General features: G+C 36.0%; 1 long non-coding RNA gene across 1 annotated transcript; it reads left to right on the plus strand.

The window, feature by feature from the left end:
• Positions 1–288: 288 nt before the first annotated feature.
• On the plus strand, positions 289–23,389 carry LOC134760486 (uncharacterized). Its single transcript, XR_010137966.1, has 3 exons — positions 289–551; positions 1,392–1,532; positions 23,043–23,389. It is a non-coding gene; the product is annotated as an uncharacterized LOC134760486 (long non-coding RNA).
• Positions 23,390–25,346: the final 1,957 nt, after the last annotated feature.

Genomic DNA, 25,346 nt, shown 5'->3' on the forward strand with positions numbered 1-25,346 from the left:
AGCTAACTTGCCAGGGACATTTTTATAAGGCACTAATTCCATAATAAATGAATGAATGACGACCATGTTGCTTATCATACTGCAGAAAACAGCACTGCAGAATCTTCGTGCAGAAAGGTGAAAGCTGTCTGTAAACCTTTCAACTCAAGCTAAATGTCTCCAAAGTGATGTAATCTCTATGTCTTCTTAGACCTGACAAAAAGGCTGTGCTAGCTAAAGTTGCTAGCCTGGGAAAGAGCCAGACCTATTTCACTGTGTGTTCTTAAGTAAAATCCATGTAGACGTGAAGCCAAAAGCAGTAAGGAAAGTAGGACAGACCAGTAATTAGTATAGTTTCTTTTTCCTTTTCTTATATTTTTAATCTTTATTTTTTTAATAGGGCCACCTCTCTTCCTCCCATCCCCAAACTTGTCAGTTTTCAAGGAAATGTGCAAGCAAACAGCTTGATTCTGAGCCATCACAACCAGATTGTTTGTGAATATAAGCTATTGATCTCTGTGTGTAATAAAAAGGTCTCTTTTCTGAAAAAAATCTGAAGAGATAAAGGCAAGGTAAAATAATAATCCAAAACTATGTCTCTCTGTATTTACAGGCATCGTGCTTAGGCTGCTGGGCAAAAGTACTACTATCTTGAGCAGTCTTTTTTTTTTTCTATTTATTTATTTATTTTTTTAATTTATTATTATTATACTTTAGGTTTTAGGGTACATGTGCGCAATATCTTGAGCAGTCTTATCCCAGGTACAAGTGTAACAGTTGAGCACTGTGAGTGCCCACGTGACTTCCATTCTTTGTAGATGAGCCATAAAAGTGCTAGATGGGCCAGGTTCGGCGAGCTCTATGTAGTAAAATTCTTGCACAAGTGCTTTCTCTAGTTTCTGTAAGAAACATTCTCAATTATGTGCAGTTTGCACAATAGGGAGGAGAAGAAGAGATTTAAGGTTGGCTCTTCGTAAGTGAAAGCAGAATCCTTTAATCAGTATGCGCTCTTCAGTTTGGCTTACTATCTGAGACACCCTAATTACTTTATGGGAAAAGAAACCCATCCACATATTCAAATTGCCCACTGGAATCAAACACCACATGAAAAGAAGCATGAGATTAAAGGGCAAAAATGTACAAAGTGAGTGAAATAATATTTTGTTGCTTTTTAGATTGCATTCACATTTTCTTCTGCTTTAATTTGGTAATTTATTACCCAGGGTCAAGAGATCATCAGAGCAGATTGATTGATTGATTGTTTAATCAGGTTATTAATAAATTCTATCATATATTTATGATATATATGTCTGAGTAAGCAGCCGCTTACACTGCTTTCTCTATTTTTGCCTGGTTTAGTTCCTGGATTGAGGAGGGGAACTAAGATGTTATTTTCCCTGATTTCTATGCAGTTTGAGAAAGAAAACACTTTGTTACGGAGAACCCACTGTCAAGAAAGTCCACTAAATTGAACAATTTTGATGTCCTGGAGAATTTTATTTGAATGAATTATGTGGGGATTTTGAAAAAAGCTAAACTGCTGAAGATATTGGGTAAGTGAGAGTCAGCATTAAAAAGCAAGGCTTAGAAGCAGGTACTGAAAATTAATTCAATTTATTTCCAAGCCAAGGTCATGCCTTATGCTTGGAAATTGATTTTAAAGGTGGCTGTTGGACATACGAGGGTAAAGCGTTAGGCTTTTATCCTTTAACTCTATTGGCTTTTATAAGAATACCTGATAGTCATAGGGAAGGCACTCATGTTTTTTAATGTCTTTTTTGGCTTGTAATTGTGCAACTTATGTGGCAGTAACAACGATGATAGGAAAATAGCTAACTACCTGCTAAGTACTTTATATATAATGACTCATGTAATGTTCTTGACTCTCTGAAGCAGGTTTTATTATCAGCGCTAGAAAAGATGCAATTACTTCCAAGTTTGCATAGGTATTTGGTAAACATATCAGCTATAATATGACTGCAATTAAAGAAAAATCTGGATAAATTAAATAAGTTATTGACCAGGTGTGGTGGCTCACACCTGTAATCCCAGCACTTTGGGAGGCCAAAGTAGGTGAATCACCTGAGGTCAGGAGCTCAAGACCAGCCTGATCAATATGGTGTAACCCCGTCTCTACTAAAATTACAAAAACTAAGCAGGTGTGGTGTGGTGGTGTGCCTGTAGTCCCAGCTACTCGGGAGACTGAGGCAGGAGAATGGCTTGAACCCGGGAGGCAGACGTTGCAGTGAACCGAGATCACGCCACTGCACTCCAGCCTGGGTGACAGAGTGAGACTCTCTCGCAAAAAAAAAAAAAAAAAAAAAAAAAGTTATATACTAGAAGGAAAACTGGGCTTAGGGAGTGGAGTGGAAGGGAGAGCTTCTAGCAAGCCAAGGAGCAGAAACCACAGCAGCAAACATCCAACCAGGATACTTCCAAAATAATACAAATAAATAAATAAATAAATAAATAAAAGCAAAATGAGTCTCCAATTGCCATGCATCTGCTTCATAGTTTGTACTCAGATGAGAAGAGAATAGATCTTGCACCAAAGGCTCTTAGAGTTGAACATGAGTATCTAAATTTATCATTCTGCTGAATCTATACACAAAGAAACATATTTGTTAAAAGGAGATCAGGGTGTCCTTAGGAAAGGGAAAAATGAATATGATGTGTCCACAACTGACAATGTCTAGCACAATTATGGGGCCATTGTATTTCCCATGCACTTAAATGCCTCTAGAAGCTGTATGAACATCCTGTATATAGCCCTACGGTAAATGCTCTCACCATTATGTCATAAAAGAAATATCATTTGCCATCTAAAATTAGAAAGAATTTAATATCTGTATAGGAGATTTACTTTAAACTTCAAACTTTAGCTCTTTGAAGACATTTATTACTTTGATGAGTATAAATGAGTTTACACTCGCTTTTCTCATAGAGTATTTGCCATTTCCCCACAGACCTAGAAGAGTCTGAGTATCTGGACTGGTCTATAGACCAGTATTTGGGAACTGCTCCAGATTATCCACAGACAGTGGGCATTAAGTAGTTTTGTGGCTATCTTTGTATGCTCCTGTCCACCTGCCTCTCCAAACATTCTCTTTGCTAAAAAATGCACAGCAACTCCCAGGCCTTTGAAGTATGAAGTAAGTTCTGCTCTCCAAATCCACGTTTGGCTTCTCTATCCTTGCCTTGTCTGTACATTTGCATTACTTTCTAAAACACCTCCAAAATAGCTACTTGAATATTACACAGCCAAAGTTTTAACCATATTAAAAACGTCTCAGGTCTCTTACCTGCATCTTTATACATTATTCATTCTTCCTCAGGGTAAAAGAAAAAACAGAGTTTTGGTAACATATTCAGTAGTTAGGGGTGACATTCCCCCATCAATCGCCATGCATTAAATATATTTTGCAATATATTTAACATAATTGCAAAATTATTTTGTGCTTAACGTTGTGTTGGAAACATAAAGAAGGAATTCACATTAGAATTTCACTCGAAATGTTCCAGTCACTCATATTCCTAAGTATAATATTTTGTTAGTAAAGGGGAAAGGCAAATCTGCAGTTTTAGGAATTGAAAACCAAAACAAAACCCTCATACTCCCAGAAAAAATTTCTAAAACATTATTTTATCTGTGCATATCATTATTAAAAATATTACTTACTCATCTAATTGTACAGTAAGTAATCTTTAATTAGAGGTTGGGCCCAAGTCCTATAGAAACAGACTATGGTAGGCTGAAAAATGTGCCCTGATCCATGAACTCTGCAAACATGGATTTATATGGCAAAATACATGATTAATCAAGGATCTTGAGATGGGAAGATTATTGCAGATTAGCCAGATAGGCACTAAACGCAATTATATGTGCCTTTATAAAAGGAAGACAAAGTGAAACTTCATACAGACAGGAGTAGGTAAGGTGACCACTGAGACAGAGATAAAAGTGACACAGTCATAAATTAGGCAATGCTGGCATTCACTTGAAGCTGGAAGAGGTGAATAAGAATTTAAAACTAATACATAGACTAATGCAAGATAGGCCCAATAGCATGGACTGTGGATGTTTGTTAATTTATTACCCAGGATAATGAAGTATGTGGATATGAAGATAAGAAGAATATTAAAACAAAAAGAGGTAGAATGCATTAATATTCACTAAAACTTCTACAAAGCGTCTACTCTTAACTGCTAGCTAGGCATTTCTGGGCACCAAGGATATACCATTAAGTATAAAAAAGTGGCTACGAGCTTACACTTGGGATATACTAAATTCGAAGTGGATGAAAGCATGAGCACATACCTGGGCAGAGTTCGCAGAAAGAAATTATTGGCACCTTAAAGCAAGACTGAACAAGGGATGGCATGCATCTCCTTTGAAAAATGCGAAAATAATTCTTAGTAATTTAAATCTGGAAGATAAATTTTTAGGTCAATGAGAAAGAAAAGAAAAAGAAACATTCTTATCTCTAAGTAACATCAGCAAATATAAACTGTCATTTTCATTTTCTTTTCTCTTTTAAGACATTGTCAAAACATGAAAGTATTGAGCTATTGAATTCACTAAACATTTAGAAGCATTTTTCATATCTGCTAATGTTTGTGTTAAAATATTGAAAATAAATGTCTCAAATGAAAATTTTTTTTTTTCTGAGAGGCAATTTTGCAGTTTCTGTGGAGTGAAAAGTTCTCAATTAAAATGGGCATCTTATTAAAACTCAGTTGTACATTTATTTTTTAAAAAATGATGTCCTGGGGAAATATTAAACAGTACCTTTCAGGAGAATTATTTTATTTATCTATTTAGTAGACAATTATTGAGCACCTACTCTGTGGATTGCATGTTAAGTAGTGATAATAGAAAAGGGAATAATAGTCAAGTATACAAGTAAGTAAAACACAATTTAATGAATGCCATGATAAAGCATTTTCAGGAGCATGGAGAAATCATTTAATTCAACTGAAATAGGTCCAGTTCACCTAGGAACCAAAACCTGAGTAGATCATAAGATAAGTAGGGGAAGGTAAAAAGAGATGATCCTGACAGGTAAAATAATACTTAAATCATGGTAGAATGAAAATATTAATCAACAGGAGAATAATGAAGGCATTTGTTGGTGCAAAGTTACATGAGCTGAAGAGGGAATTAGAAGATAAAGAGAAAAATTTGGATGAGGTATGCATCTTGGAAGGCCAGGTGAAGTATGTGCATGAGGTTGAAATTTACACTGTAGACAAAGACGCTGCTTCAAAAATGTAAGCAATGAAGTAGCATGATCAGATTAGTAATTTAAATATTTGATTGGTGATGGCAAAGTTTAAGGTAGGGAATTATTAGAAGATTATCTAAATTAGATATTATTATTAGAAGATTATCTAAAACCTGACAGAAGTTTAAAAAAAAATTGTTGAAAAGCAAACAAACAAGGTAGACATCAGCAAGATGACAGGTTAGAAAGCTATAGACCATTATTCCTCCACAAAGACATCAAGTTACCAACAAAACAGGGCTGGAAGCAGTGGCTCACGCCTGTAATCCCAGCACTTTGGGAGGCCAAGACAGGTGGATAACGAGGTCAGGAGATGAGACCATCCTGGCTAACACGGTGAAACCCTGTGTCTACTAAAAATACAAAAAATTAGCCAGGTGTGGTGGTGGACGCCTGTAGTCCCAGCTACTCGGGAGGCTGAGGCAGGAGAATGGCGTGAACCCAGGAGGTGGAGCTTGCAGTTAGCGGAGATGGCGCCACTGCACTCCAGCCTGGGTGAGAGAGGGAGACTCCGTCTCAAAAATAATAATAATAATAATAAAATAAAAAATAAAAATAAAATAAAGTTACCAACAAAATAGCAATGACAATATCTGTTAGAATTCAAGAGATGAAATGTGAAGCTACAGCACCCAGGTTAGCGTAAAAACAAAAAGGAATTCCAGTGAAAAGGGTAGAAAAATTTGTGGGGTCTGGCATTGATGACAGCAGCTGCTGCCATCAGCTGCATGGCTGGGGTTGCACACTCCGTGGAGCTGGTGGAAGCCCCGCCCCTTCTTGGGATGGGAGCCGCAAACTGCAGCTGTAGACCCAGGCCTCCTGCTCTGTGGAGCAGGCAGGAGCCCCACCCTTGGTTCCAGCCTCCCAAACTGCAGCTGTGGATCTGAGCCCCCCTGTGCTCTTGAGGGAGCCAGGAACAGGCAGGACAGCCGGGAACAGCCATTCCTGCCATTACAGACCTGGGCCTCTGGCTCCCGGAAGCAGACAGGAGCCGGGGACTAGTGGGAGCCCTGCCCCTTCTGAGTTGGTGGGGCAGGAGCTCTGGGTGCAGCTGCGGCTGCCCTCCCGGGCACAGGACCCGGGTGTCTCTGCAGCCTGCACCCTTAGCAACCCTGGAAGGACACCCCCACCCTGCCCGCACCACACCCCTTCCCTGCAGGCTCAGGGGTGTCTGCTTCCACTGTCTGGCCTCTCTCTGTTCCCCGCATCTGCTCCAATCTCGGAGGCGTGGTTGAAGCCAAGCCCCCAGGCCATGAATGGCAGTGGGAGGCAGACAGAGTTCTGGGCAGAAGTGGGTGGGGTCCCCAGTAAAGCCCCAATCTCAGGCCAGAGAGGGCATAAAGTCTGGGGGCTGGGCTGCCAGTCCCTTAGACCGGAGTGGGGACTCGTGGTGCCTCTTCCGGCCCTGCCCATGGCCACCCATGGACCAATCAGCATGCACTTCCTCCCCTCTGAGGTCCATAAAAGCCCTGGGCTCAGCCACAGCAGAGCAGAGGATGGCCAGAGGAGGAAGAGGGTAGAGAGACTGGATGACAAGCTGCAGAGAGGAGTACCCTCTCTACTGGGAGCTGCAGAGAGGACCTGCCAGCAGGGAGCAGTTATCCCCTCTGCTGAAAGCTTCAGAGACCTGTGCAGACATCCCAATGACTTGCCTGCAGAGAGGAGTTACCCTCTCCAAGTCCTCCTCTTTGCTTAGAGCTGAACACTGGATAGGGACGACCTGCCAATAGAGAGGAGTTAATCACTTCTCTGAGCTGTTCTAACACTAAATAAAACTCTTCTTACTCACCTTTCACTTGCCTGCATACCTGATTCATCTTGAACTCAGGACAAGAACTCTGGCAAAGGTGCCATGGCCACCGAGGTTTCTGGCCAGAAAAATTGACACCCCAAAGATTTCATAACAGCATGACTATTTGTGCTCTTCTCCCTATGTAGCACAACACAGAGCAAACAGGAGGAAACCACACCATACCAGGGCTTCTCCCTTAGGACAGAAATAAAAGAGTTGAGCATGTGTTAAACTTTCTGGCTTGTCTTGAGACTGCATGAGAAACTGTTTTCTGCCTCACTAGAGTTAGAGGGCTGACAGGACTGGTGGCAGAGGTTGGAAGTCGTTAAAAAAAGAAGTGAGAAGTATATTAGAGCCCCAGTTCTATGGGAAGATGCCAAGGAGAGCAAGAGATTAGAAAAAAATGTTTTTTTAAGGAAAAAAAAGAACATACTTACAATCAGCCTGAGTCATGAGAGTCCTTACCTGAACAAATTCAGTATGTAAAGACAGGAAGAGGTAGTTTTGTTTTGCAAGTGCTCAAATCCTAGTAAAAATTATAAAATCTACAAAGAAACAGAAAACAACATGGCTAAATTAAAAAAGCAAAATAAAACTTCAGAAAAAAAACTCTAAAGAAGCATAGATCTATGAGCTGAGTAATCAAGAATTTAAAATAATATCCACAAGAATGCTTAAGGAGCTGAAAAAATATAAATGGTCAACTGAACAAAAAACAGAAAAATGATTATTGAACAAAATGATAGCATAGAACCTATAAAGAAGGATTCAATCAGAAGTTCTAGAATTGGCTGGGCATAGTGGCTCACGCCTGTAATCCCAGCACTTTGGGAGGCCAAGGCGGTTGGTTCATCTGAGGTCAGGAGTTCAAGACCAGCCTGGCCAACATGGTGAAACCCTGTCTCTACTAAAAATCAAAAAATTAGCCAGACGTGGTGGTGTGCACCTGTAATTCCAGCTACTCGGGAGGCTGAGGCCAGGAGAATTCCTTGAACCTGGGAGGCAGAAGTTACAGTGAGCCAAGATTGCACCATTGCACTCCAGCTTGGGTGACAGAGTGAGACTCTGTCTCAAAAAAAAAAAAAGAAAAAGAAAAAGAAGAAGTTCTAGAGTTAATTGTTCCTTTAACTCCTTAAGATGGCCATCAATTTCCTTATGCTCTTGTAGCTTCCTGTGGTAGTCCTGAAGCAGCTTACCTCTAGGACATGCCATGATGAGAAACTTAACCGTTTTTTTTTAGCTCCTCTGACTTAGTGATTTCAAATTACCTGTCTTTATGTTTGACAGTTCCTTATTTTGCCTGATCAAGTCTTCTTGATCAATACTTAATAATGAAATTGAGTAATGATTAATAAAATTGTTGGATCAAATGGCAATTCTTTCTAAGTTCTTTGAGAAATCACAAAATTGCTTTCCACAATGGCTGAACTAATTTACTTTCCCACTAGCAATGCATAAGCATTTCCTTTTCTCCACAATCTCACCAGCACCTGTTATTTTTTGACTTCCTAATAATAGGCATTCTGACTAATGTGAGATGGTATCTCATTGTTGTTTTAATTTGCATTTCTCTAATGATTAGTGATGTTGAACATTTTTTTGTATGCTTGCTCACTGTGTGCATATCTTTTGAAAAGTGCCTGTTCATGTTCTTTGACCACTTTTTAATGGGGTTGTTTGTTTTTTGCTTGTAAATTTGTTTATGTTCTTTATAGATCCTGGATATTAGACTTTTGTCAGATACATATTTTACAAATATTTTCTTCCATTCTGAAGGTTGACTGTTTAGTTTGATGATAATTTATTTTGCTGTGCAGAAGCTCTTTAGTTTTGTTAGGTCCTATTTGTCACTTTTTTGTTGTTGTCGTTTTAATTGCTTTTAGCATCTACGTCATAAAGTCTTTGCAAGCTCCTATGTCCAAAATGGTATTTCCTAGGTTTTCTGTCATTGTTTATATAGTTTTTAGTTTTAGATTTAAATCTTTAATCTATTTTGAGTTAATTTTTGTATATGGTATAAGGAAAGGGTCCAGTTTCAATTTTCTGCATTGACATCCCACTGACAGTAATATATCATCAAGGAAGAAAATGAACAACCTTATTTTGGATCTTACAACTTAAAGAAATGAACCTAATAGACATTTACAGAACTCTGCACACAAAACCAACAGAATATATATTTTTATCATTGCCATATGGCACATACTGTAAAGTAGACCACACAACTGGGCATGAAAAAACCCTTATCAAAAACTAAAACAAAAATAATGAAATATATAAACCACGTTCTTGGACTACAGTGCAATAAAAACAGAAATCAATGCTAACAAAGTCACTCAAAACCATATAATTAAATGAAAACTAAACAACCTGCTCCTAAATTATTTCTGGGGAAATAATGAAATTAAGGCAGAAATTAAGAAATTATTTGAAACTAATAAGAAAAAAGATACAACATACAAGAACCTCTGGAACACAGCAAAAGCAGTATTTAGAGGGAAGTTTATGGCATTAAACATTTACATCAAAAACGTAGAAACATCTCAAATTAACCTAACATCACCTCTAGAGGAACTAGAGAAATAAGGGCAAACTAACCCCAAAGCTAGAAGAAGACAAGAAATAACAAGTATCAGAGCTGAATTGAAGGAAATTGAGATACAAAAGAAAAGAAAAAAGACAAATGAATTCAGGAGCTGGTTCTTGAAAGAATTAATAAGATAGGTAGATCACTGACTACACTAATAAGAAAAAAAGAGATGAACCTAATAAGTACAATTATAAATGAAAAATGAGACATTACCACCAACACTACAGAAATACAAAAAACCCTCAGGGACTATTATGAACACACTGTCCACACAAACCAGCAAACCTAGAATGAATAAATATGTTCTTAGAGATAAATACATACAACCTCCCAAGACTGAATCAGGAAAACATTCAAACACTGAACAGATTAATGTGTTCCAAAATTGAATTAATAATAAAATGCCTACCAACAAGAAAAAGCCCAAGACCAGATAGATTCCCAGAGCAATTCTACCAGATATATAAGAAAAAGCTGGTACCATTTTAATGAAACGATTCTGAAAATATTGAGGAAGAAGGACTCTTTTCTAATTCATTCTATGAGGTCAGCATTTTCCTGATAACAAAACTTGGCAGAAACAACAACAATAACAAAAAATTCAAGACAATATCCTTGATGAACATAGATGTAAAAATCCTCAACAGAATACTAACAGAATCCAGCAGCACATAAAAAAGCTAATTGACCATGATCAAGTAGGCTTTATTCCTGGGATGCAAGATTGGTTCAACATACATAAATCAGTAAATTTTATTCACCACATAAAATTAAATCAGAAACCACATGATCATCTCAATAGATACAGAAAAGGCTTTTGATAAAGTTCAATATTCCTTCATATTAAAAAGCCTCAATAAACTAGGCATTGAATAAACGTACTTCAAACTAATAAGAGCCATGTATGAAAAACCCACAGGCAATAGCATACTGAATGAGCAAAGGCTGGAAGCATTCCCCCTTGAAAACTGGCACAAGACAAGTATGCCCTCTTTCACCAGTCTTATTCAACATAGTAGTGGACGTCCTACCCAGGGCAATCACAAAAGAGAAAGACATTAAAGGCATCTAAATAAGAAGAGAAGAAGTCAAACTATTCCCGTCCACAGATGATGTGATTGTAGGTCTAGAGGGCCCCACAGTTTCTGCCCAAAAGCTCCTTGGTCTGATATATAACTTTAGCAAAGTTTCAGGACACAACAGCAACGTACAAAAATCAGTAGGATTCCTATACAGCAACAACATTGAAGCTGAGTACAAATCAAAAACACAATCCCATTTACAATAGCCACAAATAGAATAAGATACCTAGGAATAGAGTTTAACCAATGAAGTGAAAGACCTCTACAATGAGAATTGCAAAACACTACCCAAAGAAATCATAGATGACACACAAAAGACACACAAAAAAATTTCATGTGCATGGATAGGGAGAATTTATGTTGTCAAAATGGTCATACTGCCCAAAGCAATTTACAGATTCAATGATATTCCTATCAAACTAGCAGTGGCATCCTTCACATGATTATAAAAAAGCTATTTTAAAATTCACATGCGACCAAAAAGAGCTCAAATAGCCAAGGCAATCCTAAGCAAAAAGAACAAAGCTGGAGGCATCACATTACCCAATTTCAAACTATGGTCAAGGCTACAGTAACAAAAACAGCATGCTACTGTCCAAAAGCAGACACATAGACCGATGGAACAGAAGACAGAGCCCGGAAATAATGCCACACAGTTAGAAACATCTCACCTTCAAAAAATCATATTCATGCATCATTTTTTATGGGTGAAATAGGTGGTGTTGGTAGCTATCGGTTTTCTGAGAGTAATTCACCTGACAGAGAGATTCAGAGAACTTTAATGGAGTTACTGAATCAAATGGATGGATTGGATACTCTGTATAGAGTTAAAACAACCATGGCTATAAGTCAACCAGATTTCCTGGATCCTGCTTTGCTGCATCCAAGAAGATTAGATAGAAAAGTATATACTGATTTGCCAAATGAACAAGCAAATTTGGACATATTGAAAGTCCATGTGGATCCCATTTCAAACCATGGTGAAATCGACTGTAGAGCAATTTTGTGATGTTTTCAGATGGCTTTAATGAAGCAGACCCTAAGAAATGTTTGTACTGAAGCAGATATGTTTGCAATTTTTGCTGATCATAATTTTGTAGTAAAGGAAGACCATGAAAGCAATCAGAAAAGTGGCTGATAGTAAGGAGCTAGAGTCTAAATTGTACTACAAACCTGTGCAATATACTGTAAAATTTTTTATAGCTACATGACAGACAATGATCTCATTAAAGTGTATGAATGAAAGTATGTATGAGTGACATCATAACAATTAGTAATTCAGTAATTCAACTTTTAAGGTTGGTACAGAAGAAATTTGTGTGTTTGCTTAATGTTGCATTTATTGCAGCAGAAGTTATAAGAGTATGTTGAAGCTTTTCACATTTGCTATGTGAGCATTTTGCAAAACATTGAAAATGGTTTGAGTATAAGGATGTATTTCTTATGACTTATTTTATATCATTTTTTCCTTATCCTAAAATGTTGAATAAAGTCTGTTTGATTCAGCTCTTGTTAGACAAAAGAAAACTAAACTAAAGAAAAGTGCAGTGAACCTTAGGTACTTACGAAGCCATAATACTTATCAAACATTATCAAGCAAAGCAATGTGGGAGTCCCAGAAAGAGAAAAGAGAAAAAAAAAAAAAAAGGCAGGAGTTCATTTGTAGAAATAATGGCAGAAGATCTCCTAAATCTGAGGAAGTGAGGAAAAAATTAGAACATAAGTTTCAAGAACCTCAAAGAACTATAACTTGACTAAATCCAAATAGTACCATACTGCAACACATTATAATCAAACTGCCTAAATCAAAGACAAAGACAGAGTTTTGATAGCAGCAAAAGAAAAGTGATTCATCACACACAAGGCAGTTTCTACAAGATTATCGGCAGATTTTTCAGCAAAACTTTGTAGGCCACAAGGGAGTAGGATGATATTTTTAAAGTGCTGAAAGAAAAAAGAATAGGGAAGGAATAATGCTACATCTGGCAAAACTGTCTTTAAAAGCAAAGCAGAGAGGCAGAGGTAGAAAGATTGCTCACACCCAGGAGTTCAAGACTAGCCTGGGCAAGAGAGCAAAACTGTCTCTACAAAAAATTTGTATAAAACTAAGCCAAGTGTGAGTGGCACATGCTTATAGTCCTAGCTATTCAGGAGGCTGAGGCAGGAGGATTGCTTGAGCCTGGGAGGTTGAGGATGCAGTGAAGCATGATTGTGCCATTGCACTCAGCCTGGGCAACAGAGCAAGACGTTTTCTAAAAAAAAAAAAAAAAAAAAATTGGCCAGGCACAGTGACTCATGCCTGTAATCCCAGCACTTTGGGAGGCCAAGGCGGCTGGACCACCTGAGTTCGGGAGTTCAAGACCAGCCTGACCAAAATGGAGAAAACCCATCTCTACTAAAAATACAAAATTAGCTGGGCATGGTGGCAGGTGCCTGTAATCCCAGCTACTCGGGAGGCTGAGGCAAGGGAATCACTTGAACCCGGGAGGCGGAGGTTGCAGTGAGCCAAGATTCCACCATTGCACTCCAGCCTGGGAAGCAAGAGCAAAACTCCATCTCAAAAAAAAAAAAAAAAAAAAGAAGAAGAAGAAGAAAGAGAAATTAAGACTGTTTTGGATAAACAAAAGCAGATGCAGATGGAGGTCATTACCACTAGTCTCACTTTACAAGAAATGCTAAAGTTGGTCCTTCAATTTGAGATGAAAATTTGGTAGCTAGAAACTTTCAGCTTTACAAAAAATATAAAGTTTTCTGGTAAAGGTAAAAACATGTACAAATGTACTAACATACTACAGTAAGTTTGGTACGTAGAATTTAAATGACAAAAACCATTAAATTACAAATTAATGTTAATAAGTATACAGAATATAAAGATAAAAATTTAACATTGATAAAGAGTGTGGGGTGGAGATTTTTATGTGATTTAAATTAATCTGTTATTAGATTAAAACAGAATTTTATATTTCAAGAAGCATTATGTAATTGCAATGGTAATCATGCACATATACAATTTATAGAATATACAGAAAAGGAAATAAGAGAATCGAACATATGGCTACAAAAAAAATCAACAAAACACAAAGTCAGGAAACGAGAGGGAAGAGGGACAAAAAAGCTACAAGATGTATAGAAAACAATCAATAAAGTGGTAATAATAAATCTTCACTATTAATAATTATTTTAAATGTAAATGGATTAAACTCCACAATGAAACAGACAGATTGGCTGAATGGATTAAAAATATATAATTCACCTATATGCTATATATAAGAGACACACTTTATATCCGGAGACATACATAGGCTGAAGCTGGAAGGATGAGAAAAGATATTTCATGCAAATGGTAATCAAAAGAAAGCAGGAGTGGCTATACTAATATTAAAAATAGGCTAATTTTTTAAAGGCTAAATAGACAAAGGGGGCATTAGATAATAATTACAGGGTCCATTCACCAAGAGGACATAACAGTTATAAATTTTTATTTGCCAAATCATAGAACTCTTAAATACACGAAGCAAACCTTGACAGAATGAAAGAAAGAAATATATAGTAATACAAAAATAGTAGGAAACTTCAATATCTCACTTTTCATAGTGGATAGAACTGGGCAGAAGATAATAAAGAAATATAGGACTTAAAAGTGCTATAGGTAAATTAGACCTAATAAACATGTAGAGAACACTCCATGAAACGACAGCTGGTTATATATTATTCCATAGTAGCCAAAGCAATCTACAAATTCACTGCAATCTCTATCAAAATGCCCAATGGCATTTTTTATAAAAATAGAAAATTCATCCTAGAAATATAGATAATGTCAAGAAACCCAAAGTAGCCAAAATAATTTTTAAAAAGGACAGAGGTGGATCACTTACATTTCTTGATTTCAAAGCAGATTACAAAGCTAGAGTAATTAAAACAGTGTGATACACTGACATAAAATCAGACAAATAGACCAGTGGAATAGAATAGAGAGCACAGAAGTAACCCCTTGTGTATATGGCTAAATTCAACAAGAGTTCCAAGACCACTCAACGGAGAAAAGGCAGTCTCTTTAACAAGTATTAAGGAAAGTAGAGATCCACCTGCAAAACAATAAAATTGGCCCACTATCTCATACCGTTTACAAAAATTAAGTCAAAATAATGGGTTAAATACCTAAATGGAAACCTTAAAATTATAAAATTCCTAGAAGAAACCAGGGTAAAATCATGACACTATACTTGGCAATGAATTCTTGGATATGACATCAATAGCACGGGAAACAAAATTAAAAAATAGACAAATGGGAGTACATCAAACTTAAAAAGAAAGTTTAAACACAATCAACAGAATATATAGGCAATCTATAGAATGCAAGAAAATATTTGCTAATCATGCATCTAATAAGGGGTTAATAGCCAGAATATTATTAAAAAACTCCTACAAGTCAATACAAAATTAAAACAAAACAAACAATGTGATTAAAAAACACATAAAGGACTTGAATAGACATTTGTCTTAAAAAGACATAAACATATAAATGCTCAACATCAATAATCACCAGAGAAACACAAATCAGAACTACCAGATATCAAAACAATCAGGGGTGGGTCTCCCCCCTGTTTCTGGCTCCCACCAGCTCTATGGAGTGCACAGCCCCCAGCTTCACCTTCACCAATGCAGCTGGCATCTTCGCAGTGGCTATTCCAGACGGGCCACCGCTACCATCAAGTTCTGGGGATTTGTTTCACAATAATGTGAATATACTTAACATTACTAAACTGTACATTAAAAAGTGGTTAAAATGGTAAATTTTATGTTTTTAATGAGAAAAAAAAGACAAATGAAGGTCATCCAAACCTTCCCTTTAGGAAAAGGACTCTATCTCATTATAAATGTGTATATCCTATATTACCCAGTTAAGACCTAGGTCAATCTAGGGCATGCATTCCTGAAGTTGATTGAAGGACTATTAGTGTGCATGGGGAGGTAACAATTTCAGGCAAGGGTTTTAACAATGCCAAGGTGATGCAGAACAGTATGCTCTATCTGTTACACCTAATTTTTCAATTCTTTTCTCAAAATCATATAAGCATATTGTACTAAACATGACATACCCTAGAGCATTATATCTTCTCTTCCAGTGCTATTGAGGTTAATTTGCTGAACATCTTGGCTTTAATTACCTCTTTGATGCCTGCTGTAGAACTTTTTGCTAAAATAGAAAATCAGGAAAATTAGGTTGTTAAAATCAGTGCTTTTTTAAAAAAAATTCATCTTTTTTTCTTACCTGAAAAAAAGGTAACTCAAGCATCCCGTACATTGTAATTTGAAAAGACTGCCCAGAAGGAATCTTCTTCTATCCCAGGCATATGCGTTTGAGAGTCTGGGCTTTTCCTTGCCTCTCTTAATCATAGTTTCACTGTGTGATACTGTGCATATACAATATGCATAACGCTCCTCCATCAGCCATTCATTCCCAGTTTCAAAGCATGTGTGATGCTTAGTAGACACATTACACTTCCAATTGTAATTCAAATAAGAACAGGCTGGATATTTACTCCATCATTCCAAATCAGCAGAGACCACCAAATAATGATAGATTTTAAGAAGGATCTTCTTGAACATAGAGAACTTGGATTTTATTAAGCCCGAAACATGGGGAAAAGTGAAACCAATATTTGTTATCCTGTCCAGCCAAAGCAGCAGTTCTTGTAAGAATACAAGATTTTATATCCCAGCAAGGACTGAAAAAAGAGTAAGACTGAACTAATCATAGTGATATATTAATAAATACTGAGCTGTCATTAGAAAAGAGATATGATTACTTCAGGAGGGGGTACATTGTTTATTTGAACAAATAAAACAATACTTTGAATTTAAATATATTCCCCCTTACAAAATGAAGTAGGCAGTGGAACATGCCCGAGGCCAGAGGGCTACAAATTTGCTAGGTTCTGCTGATACTCCTCAGCATCCTTCTGCAAGGGCCTTAACCTTGCTGACAGGTATAGAAAGTTGTGCTCAAATTACAAGCTGTCCTGTTGCTGCAAATGAAAGGTGAGAGAAAAAAGGCTTTGTGGAACTCTGCCCCCAGGCTTTTGTCAAGAGGAAAAGAAAACAAATTTAGGGGACATTTCTTAGCATCCAGACATCTTTTCATCGAAGACATACATTTGCATAAATTTATTAAGCAAAATTTTATTGGCCTGCCAGAATGGTTGGCTTCTCCCCTGAATTGATACCACTCTTACTCTGATTCCTGCTACATATTTCTTTTATCACCATTCATCATCTTATACTCTATTGTCGTTATTTTACTTATAGATTTTTATCTCTGGTTTATATCTTTTAAAAGCTTTTTATTCTTTTTTAAGTTTTTAAAACTTTTTGCTAATGCTAGACTATCCTTTTTTGTTTTTCCTGTTTATTTCATCTATTGTCTTCTAATTACAATATTAAAACACAGTTTAGCTTCCTTTTAAATAATTCATCTAATTATTAAAATAACCACATGGCACATATTTTATTATTTTTTCTTTGCTGTTAATTTTGTCTCGTTTTTCATTATTTCTAATCTATTTAACTGTGCTTTTTAAATTAATTTTTTTGTGCCATTCTGCTTTAATTTTTTAATTTTATGACTTGGCCACATGATTGGTAGCCTGTAAGAATCCTTGTCATTAAGAGGATATTTTAGGGATGATTTTCTACTCATATATATCTAAAACCACCACACTGGCTTCCTCTAATGAACCTCTCACCTATTCCAAGATTAATTCTTCCAAAAACCTTATTTATACAATTTTGGAGATACTCTGGCTAACTCTGCTTAGGCAAAACAAAAATTTCTTGCTATTTTTTTTTTTTTTTTTTTTTTTTGAGACAGAGTCTCATTCTGTCACCCATGCTGGAGTGCAGTGGCACTATATCAGCTCACTGCAACCTCTGCCTCCCAGGTTCAGGTGATTCTCATGTCTCAGCTTCCTGAGTGGCTGGGATTACAGGCTCCCGCCACCATACTCAGCTAATTTTTTTTGTATTTTTAGTAGAGATGGAGTTTCACCATGCTGCCTTGGCTGGTCTTGATTCTTGTACATTTTAATTCTCAATTTCAATGTCACTTCTTCTGAGAATTCTTTAACTTCCCTAGTTGCCTACAGTATGTACTTCCATAACCCCTTGGTATCTCCGCTAGTTTGACATTTATTATATTAAAACCATATCAGTCTTTCTTACTGTTGCACACACTTCGCTTAACATAGTTTTAGTTCATAAGAGATGCTCAGTAATTGTTGAATGAATGAATGAAGTGGACACAGCTAATTAATTGGGATGGTGTTGTTTCTTTTCAAATTATAATTTTCAGTTGTTATTTAAGAAGCTCCGTATTTCTGATATCTGTTATCATTAGTTCCTTTGGTAAAATGAATAAAAATGCCTGTTAGAATTTGAAGACAGGCTTCTGGTGTGGAGGCAGTTCTTGGGAAATAGATGTGCTCTACACAGGGTTCAATGATCTCAACTTGACACATCAGGTTAACCTATTCTTGTGGAGACAGTAGTTTCAGGAGATGCTCTTCCTTATAAACAAACAAAGAAACTAAACACATTATAAAAAGCAAAAGGTTTTCATTCTTAAAATTATTAAACTTGAAAATTACACATTTGAGTGTTCTCTCAATACTATCCCTCCACTGAACTGTAAATTGATATGTTTTTAATTTAATTTATTTTTTATTCATAGTTAGGAAATCTGATAATTAACTTCCTGATGGAGTTCAGTGTTATATGGTGACAAAATAATAGGATTTTAGAGCATTAATCTTCTCATATTCATGATTTTAGATGGCGTCTCTTTAGTTATCAGGAAATGTGTTGCTTCATGGCAAAATGTGGATTGTACATTTTTACTATTTTTAATCTCAGAAGAAATTTTGCTATGATTCCTACCCTAACATAGATTTTTTTCCTCTTCCTGGCTCTTATTTGATTCCTTAGAATGCTGTACAGCATTAGTGTTGACATTTGCATTTAGTTGGTCAAAGTATACATTGCTTCCTGAAGCAGGGTGTACACTATTTTACTAAAATGCAGAAATTATTTTATTTCTCCCCTATCCAAAATAAAGCTATTTTAAAATTTATCTAAAATATATTTCAATTTCTTTCTTGACTAATATAAAGTATTTGCTTTTCAGGTAAATATCCTACACAAGAAGCAAACAGATTTTAGTCTTTACTGATAGACAATTGATAATTTCTTTTAATACTGAAGATATGTTACAAATAACATAACATTCCTTGCAGCTTTTAAAGATTTTTTTACTCTAGTGCTTAACTTTTCTATTCCTGAACTCATAAACAAGAATGATTTAAAAGACCAACTACATGTAGAATAGAAGTTATCTAAAATCTTACAATACAGAGTAATAACATAGCCATTATTAACTTTAGCACATTGTCTTCCTTTATTAGTTAGCATATTTTAATATGAGTATGCAAACATTTTGAGAACATACTGTGTATTGTGAACGTTTCTCCATACTACTAAAAAGTATTTATGAATTTTTTTATTTTCAGGCATATTATAAACTATAATCATTTCCTTTAATGTTTTCAATGTTTGTCTTTAAAAATAATGCTTTAGTGAACATCATTGTAACAAAATAATATGTCCATGTTTCTGATTTTCTTGTGATATATTTTTAGAAGAAGAATCACTGCTTCTAGGTATATGAGCTTTTTAATACAAATTATTTACCTGTCAGCTTGCACCAATGTACACTCTCACCAGCAATGTACTTGAATGCTAGTTTATGCACCCCCAAAGCTATTATTCTTTAAAAATCAACCGACTTAAAGGCAAACGATTATACCCTAGTCTAATCTGCATTTCTTTGATAACTGTGACCATGAACATTTTTTCATGAGTTTGTTAGACATTTACCTCTCTCTTTCAGTGAATTGTGCCAGGGTGCTCCTTGAATAAAACTTTCATGTCCTTTGGCAATTTCTTCAGTATCCTTCTTTTGATTCAGGGGAAAATAAAACCCAGAGCCTTTCATATTAACATGGAGCAGAACTTCACTAATCTATGTGTACTTCCCAGAAGCACCATCATCATGGAGGTGTTTAATCATTCCTTTTTGATAGACTTATTAGAACGGTATGTTCTATGATATGTTACCAAGGAACATTAGTTTGTTTCAAGAGAAGCTTTTAGGTATTCTGCTAAAAAGATGGTACTCTAGTCAGATAAATTAGAAAACAGTTGGCCAGGTGTGGTGGCTCACGCCTGTAATCCCAGCACTTTGGGAAGCCAAGGCAGGTGGACCACGAGGTCAGGAGTTCAACACCAGCCTGGCCAAGATGGTGAAACCCCATCTCTACTAAAAATACAAAAAAATTAACCAGGCGCGGTGGCAGGCGCCTGTAATCTCAGCTACTTGGGAGGCTGAGGCAGGACAAATTGCTTGAACCCAAGGGGCAGAGGTTGCAGTGAGCCCAGATCGTGCCACTGTACTCCAGCCTGGGCAACAGAGTGAGACTCTGTCTCAAAAAACAACAACAACAAACAAACAAAGAAACAAAAGAAAACAAGGAAACAGTTGCATAAAATTTAATAGGTTTCCTATTATGGCATTTTTAAGAGTCTTTAGAAATAAATTAAAAAATTATGTTTATGTTTTTTTCTGATCATTCATTTTATGAATAATTATCTCAATAAATCCAAATAATATGTAAAATAGAAAGATGACAACAAAAGCCACCTGAAATCTCATTATGCAAAGATGGCACCACTATCCTTTTGATGTCCTTTTTTATATACATGCATATTTTAGAAAATCAGAATAATAAAATACTTGATGCTACAAAACATATTCAAGTTATCTATAGAGGGGTATTCATCATTTCTCCTTTTAGAAAAATTGGACTATATTATTTTACTTTTAAGTGTCTTACCTTCTACATTTAAACATTTATCCATGAAGACTGGTATTGCTGTAACTGCTTCTTTTCAGTGGTTGTATAATATACCATGGTGTTGGAAGGCCAAGGCGGGCGGATCACGAGGTCAGGAGATCGAGACCATCCTGGCTAATGCGTTGAAACCCCGTCTCTACTAAAAATACAAAAAAAAAATTAGCCAGGCATGGTGGCAGGTGCCTGTAGTCCCAGCTTCTCGGGAGGCTGAGGCAGGAGAATGGCGTGAACCTGAGAGGCGGAGGTTGCAGTGAGCCGGGATTGCGCCACTGGACTCCAGCCTGGGCAACAGAGTAAGACTCTGTCTCAAAATAATAATAATAATAATAATAATAATAATAATAATATACCAGGGTGAAGCTGGGCTACCATTTGTTCAATCATTCTCATTCATTTGTTTCAATATCCACCCCCCCCAACATTTGTGCTGCAATAAATTTCCTCTTACATATATCCATAAATTTTGGTAGTTCTAATTTTATGAAAAAATTCCAGAACTTCCAGAGTGATCCTTTTGAAAAATAAGCCAGATAATGCAATTCTCCTGCTCAAAATTCTCCATGGTTTTTGGTCTCACACCGGTTAACAATCAACGGTCCTTTTCATGTCTAGTAGGGCTGTGTGTGGTGTGGTCCTTTGTCTCTATCCATCTTCCTCTCTAGCATTTTCTCCCACACTCCAATCTAACACTGCTGTCGTTCTTGCTGTCTCCACCTTGGGGCTTCTCTACCTTGTGCTTCTGTTCTAGTCCACTCTTTTCCCAGATATTTTCTTGGCTGCTTGCATCCTCACTTCACTCAGACCTCTGGTCACATGGTATCTTAATACAGAGGATTTCCCTGACTCTCCAATATAAATTAGTACCCCCACCACACTTCTTTCTCTATTCCTTTAACTGACATCATTTTTCTTTATGGCAATTATAACTGCTTGATATGTTACATAATTATTTATTGTCTGCTACCTCCAATGTCATGTAACCCAGGAAAGCACAGAACTTGTGAGTGTTATTTACTGCTCTATTCTTGTCAGTTTGAGCAGCTCCTGGTGACATGCATGAACTCAATGTTTGTTGAATATGTTGGGAATGAATGACTAAATTTTTCCTCTGTGGGAGGTAAATATTTTTCTGATACCATTGTCTGTTGTTTAAGGATTTTGTCTATGATTTCTCTAAGCGTACTGTTTTAATTACAAAGGTCCTCTCATTTCCTGTTGTAATTAGAGCCTACTAAATTTTCTTATTTTTTGGGGTGTTAGCTTTTATGTTTTTAATCCATCTTAATTATTTTTCGGATGGTATCATATGAATCCAACTTTATTGTCTTTCTGCTGGATAGCCAATGATATCAGCTCCATTTATTGAGTGAATCATTTTCTCTATTGACTTTTAGTACTTTCTATTCTCATAAATTAAAATCCATAAAATTGACCCATTTTTGCTACTCTCTTCTGTTTCACTGATTTATTGGTCTATGCTTATTCTAGTGCCATTCTGTTTATTAAAAGTTTTAATATATTTGTTATAAGTCCCCTTGTCTTTGTTTTCATAATATCCTTGGCTATTTTATACACATTCTTAAATATGAGTTTTAATACTATTTTTTACATTTCAAAACATTCCCTTGAGATTATGTTTAAAATTTTATAAAATATATGTATTAATTATGGGAAAATTTATATTTTTATGTTATTAAGCCTTACTATCCAAGAATAGGTGACTGTTGTTTTCCATTCATCCAAGAAAATTTTATCATTTTCTCTGTATAGCTCAGTACTTTTCTTGTTATTTTAAGATACTTATAATTGGCATACAAATAAGATCTATTAATTTGCGTGTATTTTCTTTAACTACTTTTTCAAATTATCTTATTTGTTATATTTTTTAACCAAGAGCCTTTCTGTACAATAATTTCGTTAGCAAAATGATATTTTAATATTTACCAAAGTTTATAAAGTTTAACACAATGGATTTACTAAAAGCTCTAAAATAATATAGAATAACAGCAAAGTAAATGACATCCCAAATTTGTTATTATTTTTGGAAATGACTTTAAGTTATGCTTTTCCTTGATTTTTGGTAAATAGTCTTACTCATATTTAAGATATTTCCTTCAATTCCCAATGTATTTAGAGTCCTTATTAACATACTCTTGAATTTCATTGTGTCTTTCACCATTTATTAAGATAATTCTCCCATATAACTATCATTATGAATTTTAATATAATGAATGATATATTTTTGAATACAAGATTTTTGCATTATTTTTATAAACTGTTTTATTATATTTGCTAACATTTTATTTTAAATTGTTTTATTTTTACTCCTGATGTTACCTGTGGCAGGAATCCAAGTTACCCTAAGTTACCAGCAGTATAACCATATGGGTCTGCAGCAACTTCAATCCTTGCCTCCTCAGAAAAGAGAATTCCACTGAGCAGCATAAAGCAGAAAAAGTGACCGAGGCAAATTTCAGAGCAGGAGTGAAAGTTTACTAAAAAGCTTTAGAACAATGAGAAAAAGAAAGAAAGCAAAGAAGGAAAGTACAACTTGGAAGAGGGCTAACCAGTGACTTGAGAGACCAAGTGCTCAACTTGACCTCTTGACTTGGGGTTTTATACTTTGGCATACTACCAGGATCTTGCATTACTTTTGCCCACTCTTCAAATCTTTTTGGGAAGCCGCTGATCAATTTCAGGTATTTTCTATCTATTAGGAGACTGCCTTTTTCTGGCGCTGGCTGTGACCAATTACTTTAGACAAACAGTTAACAACTGCCTGACTATCAAACCGGATGGTTGCCCAACACTCTTGGTGTGTTGGAGGAGAGCCCTCTTCTGCTCTGCTAATACCTGACTAGATACCTAGTGTAACACTGATAGTCTCAATATTTTGGTAAGGAATTTCAGATCATTTACATCTAGTAGAACAACTGATAAACTTGACATTTATATCTTCCTTTTTGTTTCTCATTAGTTATGTTTCTTTTGTCGTTCATTCCTTATTTTTGTTTATGTGATTAAGTTATTTTTAAACTACTAAAAATTACCACTACCTTTCTCTTCCAAAAATGCCTACCTTCTTTTGAATTATCAGATGTTTTTATATATTATGATACTCTATTACTCTACCGCTTCTCCTCATCAAGGCTCAAGTGAGAAAATAAACCATGAATCTATTTTATGTAGTGAATTAACTTAACTAGAATGTGCATCTAGAATGACATTAGCTATTTGTCATCCTTGGAATAATTTTTTTTAAAAGTACTCAAATAATTTTTGCAGGCTAATCTCTCTCAGAATATCAGTTGTGGAAGGATGCTGTATAAGATTAAAATTTAGGAATATGTAAATCATCTCTCTCTCCTTACCCCTTTAATTTTATCCTCTTAGTTGTGTGATACATTAATTTACTAATGACAGGTCTATATCTATTTATTTTACTGTAGTAGGTGAGTGATACCTTGACAAGGGATACAATTCTTAGCTTGAAGTAGTTTTTCCTCAGCAACTTATAGTTGTTATCTGACCATCCTCTCAATTCTAGTATGATATTTCTTATCTTAATCCAAATATTTTGTCTTTCTTATTTTAAAAATGCTTTTATTTGAAAATACATAATATTTCCTTTTATTTTAGTAGTCCAAAAGTTTTGCTAGGTTATTTGTAGGTATATATCTTTTCTTATCAATGCTGTCTAAAATTTCAAGTCTAATCAATTAAGATCAAAATTTTTATTTTAATCTTAGGAAATTTTTATTTGATTTTTAAATGCATTGCCCTTGATTCTTTTTCTCTACCTGGCATTACTTTCGTTTGCATATGACCTCAATCAATAAGCCTTAAAAGTTTTTTTTATTCTTTATTTTCTTTCCTTCTTTCCTTCCTTCCCCACTCTCCCTCCCCCCTCCCTTCCTTCCCTCAATCCCTCCTCTTTCCCTTCCTTTTTGCTCTCTCTCTTACTTTTGCTTGCCTTTCTGCCTTCTTTCCATCCTGACTATGCAAATTGATGTATTCTTTGCAGGCCATTAATATTTGTTCCAGCGATGGCCACTGAATTAGTCCATTCTCACACTGCTAACAAAGATGGACCCAAGACTGGGTAATTTATAAAGGAAAGAGGTTTAATTGACTCACAGTTCTGTGTGTCTGGGGAGGCCTCAGGAAACTTACGATCATGGTGGAAGGGGAAGCAAACACATCTTTCTTCACATGGTGGCAGGAAGGAGAAGTCCTGAGCAAAAGGGGGAACGCCTCTTATAAAACCACCAGATCTTGTGAGAACTCACTCACTATCACAAGAACAGCATGAGGGTAATCATGCTCATGATTCAATTACCTCCCACCGGGCCCCTCCCATGACATGTGGGGATTATGGGAACTGCAATTCAAGATGAAATTTGGGTGGGGACACAGCCAAACAATATCATTCTGCTACTGGCCCCTCCCAAGTTTTATGTCTTCACATTTCAAAACAGAATCATGTCCTTCCTACAGTCCTACAAAGTTTTAACTCTTTTCAGCATTAACTCAAAAGTCCACAGTCCAAAGCCTTATCTGAGACAAGGCAAGTCCCTTCCCCTTATAAGCCTGTAAAATCAAACCAAGTTAGTTACTTCCTAGATACAATGAGGGTACAGACATTGGATA

The sequence above is a fragment of the Pongo abelii genome, chromosome 19 (assembly GCF_028885655.2).
Source record: "Pongo abelii isolate AG06213 chromosome 19, NHGRI_mPonAbe1-v2.0_pri, whole genome shotgun sequence".
Taxonomy (NCBI): Eukaryota; Metazoa; Chordata; class Mammalia; order Primates; family Hominidae; genus Pongo; species Pongo abelii.